Here is a 9555-nt window from a genome sequence, read left to right as displayed (position 1 = left end):
GCTCATGGACTTGTAGAGAATGTTTTGGTAAAAGTTGAAGACCATTACATCCCTACTGATTTCATAGTCCTAGAGACTGGGAAGTGCATGGATGAATCCATCATCCTTGGCAGACCCTTCCTAGCCACAGCAAAGGCTGTGATTGATGTTGATAGAGGTGAACTGATCATTCAAGTGAATGAAGAATTCTTTGTGTTTAAGGCTCAAGGATATCCCTCTGTCACCATGGAGATGAAGCTTGAAGAGCTTCCCTCAAATCAGAGACAAATAGAGCCCCCAAAGTCAAACTCTAAGTTTGGTGTTGGGAGGCCACAACCAAACTCTAAGTTTGGTGTTGAACCCCCACATTCAAACTCTAAGTTTGGTGTTGGGAGGTTCCCACATTGCTCTGATCATTTGTAAGGCTCATTGAGAGCCCTCTGTCAAGCTACTGACATTAAAGAAGCGCTTGTTGGGAGGCAACCCAATGATTATATTTTATATATTTTCTTTTGTTATTTTATGTTATTTTGTAGGTTGATGATCATGAGAAGTCACAAAATTAATTGAAAAAGCAAAAACAAAATGGAAAACAGGAAGAAAAATAGCACACCCTGGAGGAAGATGCTGCTGGCGTTCAAACGCCAGTAAGCCTAGCAGATGGGCGTTTAACGCCCAGTCTGACACCATTCTGGGCGTTTAACGCCAGAAAGGGGCACCAGACTGGCGTTAAACGCCAGAAAAGGGCTAGAACCTGGCGTTAAACGCCAGGAATGGGCACCAGCCCGGCGTTTAACGCCAGAAATGGCTCAAAACGTGAATTTTGATGCCATTTGGTGCAGGGATGACTTTTCCTTGACACCACAGGATCTGTGGACCCCACAGGACCCCACCACCACTCTCTCTCTTCTTCCCCCATTCACCAATCACCTCAATACCTCTTTGGCCGAATACACCACCATCTCCCTCTCCATCATTTCTTCTTCTTCTACTCTCTTCTTTCTTCTTTTGCTCGAGGACGAGCAAACATTTTAAGTTTGGTGTGGTAAAAGCGTTGCTTTTTCGTTTTTCCATAACCATTATGGCATCCAAGGCCGGAGAAACCTCTAAAAAGAGGAAAGGGAAGGCAAAAGCTTCCACCTCCGAGTCATGGGAGATGGACAGATTCATCTCAAGGGTGCATCAAGACCACTTCTATGAAGTTGTGGCCTTGAAGAAGGTGATCCCCGAGGTCCCCTTTTCACTCAAAAAGGGTGAATATCCGGAGATCCGCCATGAGATCCGAAGAAGAGGTTGGGAAGTACTTACCAACCCCATTCAACAAGTCAGAATCTTGATGGTTCAAGAGTTCTATGCCAATGCATGGATCACCAAGAACCATGATCAAAGTGTGAACCCGGATCCAAAGAATTATCTTACTATGGTTCGGGGGAAATACTTGGATTTTAGTCCGGAAAGTGTGAGGGTAGCGTTCAACTTGCCTATGATGCAAGGAAATGAACACCCTTACACAAGAAGGGTCAACTTTGATCAAAGGTTGGACCAAGTCCTCACAGTTATATGTGAAGAGGGCGCACAATGGAAGAGAGATTCAAGAGGCAAGCCGGTCCAATTGAGAAGGCATGACCTCAAGCCCGTGGCTAGAGGATGGTTAGAGTTCATTCAACGCTCAATCATTCCCACTAGCAACCGGTCCGAAGTTACTCTAGACCGGGCCATCATGATTCATAGCATCATGATTGGAGAAGAAGTGGAAGTTCATGAGGTTATAGCCCAAGAACTCTATAAAGTGGCGGACAAGTCTTCCACCTTAGCAAGGCTAGCCTTTCCTCATCTCATTTGTCACCTCTGTTATTCAGTTGGAATTGACATAGAAGGAGATACCCCCATTGATGAGGACAAGCCCATCACCAAGAAAAGGATGGAACACACAAGAGACCCCTCTCATCAAGAGATCCCTGAGATGCCTCAAGGGATGCACTTTCCTCCACAAGACTATTGGGAGCAAGTAAACACCTCCCTAGGAGAATTGAGTTCCAACATGGGACAACTAAGGGTGGAGCATCAAGAACACTCCATTCTCCTCCATGAAATTAGAGAAGATCAAAGAATCATGAGAGAGGAGCAACAAAGACAAGGAAGAGACATTGAGGAGCTCAAGCACTCCATAGGATCTTCAAGAGGAAGGAAGAGCCACCATCACTAAGGTGGACCCGTTCCTTGATTTCCTTGTTCTTTATTCTTCTGTTTTTCGAATTTTATGCTTATGTTTATCCATGTTTATGTCTTGTGATCATTAGTGTCTTAGTGTCTAGGCCTTAAAGTTATGAATGTCCTATGAATCCATCACCTTTCTTGAATAAAAACGTGCTTAATTGAAAAGGAAAGAATCGAATGAATTCTGAATTTTATAATAGTTTAATTATTTTGATGTGGTGGCATTACTTTTGTCTTCTGAATGTATGCTTAAACAGTGCATATGTCTTTTGAATTTGTGGTTCATGAATGTTGGCTCTTGAAAGAATGATGAAAAAGGAGACATGTTACTGAGGATCTGAAAAATCATAAAAATGATTCTTGAAGCAAGAAAAAGCAGTGAATACAAAAAAAAAAAAGAAAGAAAGCAAGCGAAAAAGAAAAAAAAAAAGAGAGAAAAAGAAAGAAAAAGAAAAGAATAAGAGTTGTGATCCAAGGCAAATAAGAGTGTGCTTAAGAACCCTGGACACCTCTAATTGGGGACTCTAGCAAAGCTGAGTCACAATCTGAAAAGGTTCACCCAATTATGTGTCTGTGGCATGTATGTATCCGGTGGTAATACTGGAAGACAGAGTGCTTTGGGTCACGGCCAAGACTCATAAAGTAGCTGTGTTCAAGAATCATCATACTTAACTAGGAGAATCAATAACACTACCCGGATTCTGAGTTCCTAAAGAAGCCAATCATTCTGAATTCCAAAGGATAAAGTGAGATGCCAAAACTATTCAGAGGCAAAAAGCTAAAAGCCCCGCTTATCTAATTAATACTGATCTTCATAGATGTTTTTGGAGTTCATTGCATATTCTCTTCTTTTTATCTTATTTGATTTTCAGTTGCTTGGGGACAAGCAACAATTTAAGTTTGGTGTTGTGATGAGCGGATAATTTATACGCTTTTTGGCATTGTTTTTAGTATGTTTTTGATATCTTTTAGTTAGTTTTTAGTATATTTCTATTAGTTTTTAGTTAAAATTCACTTTTCTGGACTTTACTATGAGTTTGTGTGTTTTTCTGTGATTTCAGGTATTTTCTGGCTGAAATTGAGGGATCTGAGCAAAAATCTGATCCAGAGACTCAAAAGAACTGCAGATGCTGTTGGATTCTGACCTCCCTGCACTCGAAGTGGATTTTCTGGAGCTACAGAAGCCCAATTGGCGCGCTCTCAACGGCGTTGGAAAGTAGACATCCTGGGCTTTCCAGCAATATATGATAGTCCATACTTTGCCCAAGATTTGATGGCCCAAACCGGCGTTCAAAGTCACCTCAAGAAATTCCAGCGTTAAACGCCGGAACTGGCACCTAATTGGGAGTTAAACGCCCAAACTGGCACTAAAGCTGGCGTTTAACTCCAAGGAGAGTCTCTACACGAAAATGCTTCATTGCTCAGCCCAAGCACACACCAAGTGGGCCCGGAAGTGGATTTTTATGTCATTTACTCATCTATGTACACCCTAGGCTACTAGTTATCTATAAGTAGGACCTTTTACTATTGTATTTGTATCGGGACTTTGGTAGCTATCTTCGTTTTATGCTATCTTAGATCATTGGGAGGCTGGCCATTCGGCCATGCCTAGACCTTGTTCTTATGTATTTTCAACGGTGGAGTTTCTACACACCATAGATTAAGGTGTGGAGCTCTGCTGTACCTCGAGTATTAATGCAATTACTATTGTTCTTCTATTCAATTCCGCTTGTTCTTTGTCCAAGATATCACTTGTTCTTCAACTTGATGAATGTGATGATTGACGCCCATCATCATTCTCACCCATGAACAAAGTGACTGACAACCACTCTTGTTCTACAAGCATCTGAGGCTTAGTGAATATCTCTTGGATTTCTGATTGCACGATGCATGGTTGATCGCCTGACAACCGAGTGCTCGCCTGACAAACGAGCCAGCCATTTCGTGAGATCAGAGTCTTCGTGGTATAGGCGAGAACTGATGGCGGCATTCAAGAGAATCCGGAAGGTCTAACCTTGTCTGTGGTATTCTGAGTAGGATTCAATGATTGAATGACTGTGACGTGCTTCAAACTCCTAGTAGGCTAGGGCGTTAGTGACAGACGCAAAAGTATCAATGGATATTATTCCGGCCTGAACGAGAACCGACAGATGATTAGCCTATGCTGTGACAGAGCATCAGGGACGTATTTTCACTGAGAGGATGGGAGGTAGCTGCTGACAACAGTGAAACCCTACATGAGCTTGCCATGGAAAGGAGTAAGAAGGATTGGATGAAGGCAGTAGGAAAGCAGAGAGACGGAAGGGAAGGCATCTTCATACGCTTGTCTGAAGCTCTTACACCAATGATATACATAAGTATCTCTATCTTTATCTTATTGCTTTATTCGTTTATCACTATACCCATTTGAGTCTGCCTGACTGAGATTTACAAGATGACCATAGCTTGCTTCATACCACCAATCTCCGTGGGATCGACCCTTACTCGCGTAAGGTTTATTACTTGGACGACCCAGTGCACTTGCTGGTTAGTTGTGCGAAGTTGTGTTTATGCCATGGTATTGAGCACCAAGTCTTTGGAGCCATTACTAGGGATTGTTTATGTTTTGAAAAGTATTGATCACAATTTCGTGCACCACCTTCCCTTCCGTCTCTCTGCTTTCCTACTGCCTTCATCCAATCCTTCTTACTCCTTTCCATGGCAAGCTCATGTAGGGTTTCACTGTTGTCAGCAGCTACCTCCCATCCTCTCAGTGAAAATACGTCCCTGATGCTCTGTCACAGCATAGGCTAATCATCTGTCGGTTCTCGTTCAGGCCGGAATAGAATCCATTGATACTTTTGCGTCTGTCACTAACGCCCTAGCCTACTAGGAGTTTGAAGTACGTCACAGTCATTCAATCATTGAATCCTACTCAGAATACCACAGACAAGGTTAGACCTTCCGGATTCTCTTGAATGCCGCCATCAGTTCTCGCCTATACCACGAAGACTCTGATCTCACGGAATGGCTGGCTCGTTTGTCAGGCGAGCACTCGGTTGTCAGGCGATCAACCATGCATCGTGCAATCAGAAATCCAAGAGATATTCACTAAGCCTCGAATGCTTGTAGAACAAGAATGGTTGTCAGTCACCTCATTCATAGGTGAGAATGATGATGAGTGTCACGGATCATCACATTCATCAAGTTGAAGAACAAGTGATATCTTGGAACAAGAACAAGCGGAATTGAATAGAAGAACAATAGTAATTGCATTAATACTCGAGGTACAGCAGAGCTCCACACCTTAATCTATGGTGTGTAGAGGCTCCACCGTTGAAAATACATAAGCATAAGATCTAGGCATGGCCGAATGGCCAGCCTCCCAATGATCTAAGAACTAGATGTCCAAAGATGAAAATACAATAGTAAAAGGTCCTATATATAGAGAACTAGTAGCCTAGGGTGTACAGAGATGAGTAAATGACATAAAAATCCACTTCCGGGCCCACTTGGTGTGTGCTTGGGCTGAGCATTGAAGCATTTTCGTGTAGAGACTCTTCTTGGAGTTAAACGCCAGCTTTTATGCCAGTTTGGGCGTTTAACTCCCAATTAGGTGCCAGTTCCGGCGTTTAACGCTGGAATTTCTTGAGGTGACTTTGAACGCCGGTTTGGGCCATCAAATCTTGGGCAAAGTATGGACTATCATATATTGCTGGAAAGCCCAGGATGTCTACTTTCCAACGCCGTTGAGAGCGCGCCAATTGGGCTTCTGTAGCTCCAGAAAATCCACTTCGAGTTCAGGGAGGTCAGAATCCAACAGCATCTGCAGTCCTTTTTAGTCTCTGAATCAGATTTTTGCTCAGGTCCCTCAATTTCAGCCAGAAAATACCTGAAATCATAGAAAAACACACAAACTCATAGTAAAGTCCAGAAAAGTGAATTTTGACTAAAAACTAATAAAAATATCAAGAAAAACTCAACTAAAACTACCAAAAACATACTAAAAACAATGCCAAAAAGCGTACAAATTATCCGCTCATCACAACACCAAACTTAAATTGTTGCTTGTCCTCAAGCAACTGAAAATCAAATAAGATAAAAAGAAGAGAATATACTATAGACTCCAAATTATCAATGAAACTAAGCTCCAAATTAGATGAGCGGGACTAGTAGCTTTTTGCCTCCGAACAATTTTGGCATCTCACTTTATCCTTTGAAATTCAGAATGATTGGCTTCTTTAGGAACTCCGAATCCAGATAGTGTTATTGATTCTCCTAGTTAAGTATGATGATTCTTGAACACAGCTACTTATTGAGTCTTGGCCGTGGCCCAAAGCACTCTGTCTTCCAGTATTACCACCGGATACATACATGCCACAGACACATAATTGGGTGAACCTTTTCAGATTGTGACTCAGCTTTGCTAAAGTCCCCAATTAGAGGTGTCCAGGGTTCTTAAGCACACTCTTATTGCCTTGGATCACAACTTTATTTCTTTCTTTTTCTTTCTTTTTCTCTTTCTCCCTTTTTTTTTCGTTTTTCTCCTTCTTTTTCTCTCTTTTTTTTTGTATTCACTGCTTTTTCTTGCTTCAAGAATCATTTTTATGATTTTTCAGATCCTCAGTAACATGTCTCCTTTTTCATCATTCTTTCAAGAGCCAACAATTTTAACATTCATGAACCACAAATTCAAAAGACATATGCACTGTTTAAGCATTCATTCAGAAAACAACAAGTATTGTCACCACATCAAACTAATTAAGCTAGTTTTAAAGATGAATTTGAAATCCTGTACCTCTTGTTCTTTTGTGATAAAAACAGTTTTCATTTAAAAAAGGTGATGGATTCATATTCATAGCTTTAAGGCATAGACACTAAGACACTAATGATCATAAGACACAAACATGGATAAACATAAAGCACTAAAATTCGAAAAACAGAAAAATAAAGAACAAGGAGATTAAAGAACGGGTCCACCTTAGTGATGGCGGCTCTTTCTTTCTCTTGAAGATCCTATGGAGTGCTTGAGCTCCTCAATGTCTCTTCCTTGTCTTTGTTGCTCCTCTCTCATGATCCTTTGATCTTCTCCAATTTCATGGAGGAGGATGGCATGTTCTTGGTGCTCCACCCTTAGTTGTCCCATGTTGGAACTTAATTTTCCTAGGAAGGTGTTAATTTGCTCCCAGTAGTCTTGTGGAGGAAAGTGCATCCCTTGAGGTATCTCAGGGATTTCTTGATGAGAGGGGTCTCTTGTTTGCTCCATCTTCTTCTTAGTGATGGGCTTGAGGTCATGCCTTCTCAGTTGAACCGGCTTTGGATGCCATAAATGGTTATGGAAAAACAAAAAGCAATGCTTTTACCACACCAAACTTAAAAGGTTTGCTCGTCCTCGAGCAAAAGAAGAAAGAAGAGTAGAAGAAGAAGAAATGGAGGAGAGGGAGATGGTTTTGTGGTTAGGCCAAAGGTGAAGAAGTAGTGGTTTGATTTTGGATGGTGAGGTAAGTGGGGTTTTATGGAGGTGAGTGGTGAAGAGAGAGATGGGATTTGATAGGTGAAGGGTTTGTGGGGATCCTGTGGGGTCCACAGATCCTTAGGTGTCAAGGAAGAGTCATCCCTGCACCAAATGGCATCAAAAATCACGTTTTGAGCCAATTCTGGCGTTAAACGCCGGGCTGGTGCCCATTCCTGGCGTTTAACGCCAGGTTCTTGCCCTTTCCTGGCGTTTAACGCCAGTCTGGTGCCCCTTTCTGGCGTTAAACGCCCAGAAAGGTGCCAGACTGGGCGTTAAACGCCCAACTGCTAGCCTCACTGGCGTTTAAACGCCAGTGAGTTCTTCCTCCAGGGTGTGCTGTTTTTCTTCCTGTTTTTCATTCTGTTTTTGCTTTTTTCATTGATTTTGTGACTTCTTATGATCATCAACCTACAAAAAAGATAAAATAACAAAAGGAAATAGTTAATTATAAAACATTGGGTTGCCTCCCAACAAGCGCTTCTTTAATGTCAGTAGCTTGACAGATGGCTCTCATGGAGCCTCACAAATGATCAGAGCAATGTTGGAACCTCCCAACACCAAACTTAGAGTTTGAATGTGGGGGTTCAACACCAAACTTAGAGTTTGGTTGTGGCCTCCCAACACCAAACTTAGAGTTTGACTGTGGGGGCTCTGTTTGACTCTGATTTGAGAGAAGCTCTTCATGCTTCCTCTCCATGGTGACAGAGGGATATCCTTGAGCCTTAAACACAAAGGATTCTTCATTCACTTGAATGATCAGTTCACCTCCATCAACATCAATCACAGCCTTCGCTGTGGCTAGGAAGGGTCTGCCAAGGATGATGGATTCATCCATGCACTTCCCAGTCTCTAGGACTATGAAATCAGTAGGGATGTAATGGTCTTCAACTTTTACCAGAACATTCTCTACAAGTCCATGAGCTTGTTTTCTTGAGTTGTCTGCCATCTCCAATGAGATTCTTGCAGCTTGTACCTCAAAGATCCCTAGCTTCTCCATTACAGAGAGAGGCATGAGGTTCACACTTGACCCTAAGTCACACAGGGCCTTCTTGAAGGTCATGGTGCCTATGGTACAAGGTATGGAAAACTTCCCAGGATCTTGTCTCTTTTGAGGTAATTTTTGCCTAGACAAGTCATCCAGTTCTTTGGTGAGCAAGGGAGGTTCATCTTCCCAAGTCTCATTTCCAAATAACTTGTCATTTAGCTTCATGATTGCTCCAAGATATTTAGCAACTTGCTCTTCAGTGACATACTCATCCTCTTCAGAGGAAGAATACTCATCAGAGCTCATGAAAGGCAGAAGTAAATCCAATGGAATCTCTATGGTCTCATTTTGAGCCTTAGATTCCCATGGTTCCTCATTGGGGAACTCAGAGGAGGTTGGTGCACGCCCATTGAGGTCTTCCTCAGTGGCGTCCACCTCCTCTCTTTCCTCTCCATATTCGGCCATGGTTATGGCTTTGCACTCTCCTTTTGGATTTTCTTCTGTATTACTTGGGAGAGTACTAGGAGGGAGTTCAGTAATTTTCTTGCTCAGCTGTCCCACTTGTCCTTCCAAATTTCTGATGGAGGACCTTGTTTCATTCATGAAACTTTGAGTGGTTTTGATTAGATCAGAAACCATTGTTGCTAAGTCAGAGGTATTCTGCTTAGAACTCTCTGTCTGTTGCTGAGAAGATGATGGAAAAGGCTTGTCATTGCTAAACCTGTTTCTTCCACCATTATTATTATTGAAACCTTGTTGAGGTCTCTCTTGTTTCTTCCATGAGAAATTTGGGTGATTTCTCCATGAAGAATTATAGGTGTTTCCATAGGGTTCTCCTAGGTAATTCACCTCTTCCATTGAAGGGTTCTCAGGATCATAA

The sequence above is a fragment of the Arachis stenosperma genome, chromosome 4 (genome assembly GCF_014773155.1).
Source record: "Arachis stenosperma cultivar V10309 chromosome 4, arast.V10309.gnm1.PFL2, whole genome shotgun sequence".
NCBI classification, from domain to species: Eukaryota; Viridiplantae; Streptophyta; class Magnoliopsida; order Fabales; family Fabaceae; genus Arachis; species Arachis stenosperma.
This window is presented reverse-complemented; position numbering follows the sequence as displayed.